The sequence below is a fragment of the Phalaenopsis equestris genome, unplaced genomic scaffold (genome assembly GCF_001263595.1).
Source record: "Phalaenopsis equestris unplaced genomic scaffold, ASM126359v1 Scaffold000002, whole genome shotgun sequence".
Classification (NCBI taxonomy): Eukaryota; Viridiplantae; Streptophyta; class Magnoliopsida; order Asparagales; family Orchidaceae; genus Phalaenopsis; species Phalaenopsis equestris.
In genome coordinates this window covers 5,260,170-5,260,573 of record NW_018164444.1, presented here as the reverse complement: position 1 = coordinate 5,260,573, position 404 = coordinate 5,260,170, and positions in this window count along the sequence as shown.

Below are 404 nucleotides of genomic sequence, written 5' to 3'. Positions count from 1 at the left end.
TATATATATAATTGATTAATAGTATTTTGAGTAAAAACGAGCAGAGTAAGAACAAACAAATATTTGTTCGTGTTGTTTGTGTTGTTCATGTTCGACTCGTTAACTTAGCGAATGAGTCGAACACGAGCAAATATTTGAATGATATAAATGTAAAAAAAAGTAAAGTTTAGGTATTAGATATGTAAATACAAAGGAGTTGCATGGTATATTGGCTTAAATGCCCCTTTTATTTAATATTTTTAATTGTAAATATTTAAAAGAAATGGGTGGGTGGTATAAATGTAAAAAGTAAAATATAGTTGTTAGATATGTAAATACAATGGAATTGCATGTCATATATATATATATATATATATATACATAAATACCCCTTTATTTAATATTTTTAATTATAAATATTTAAG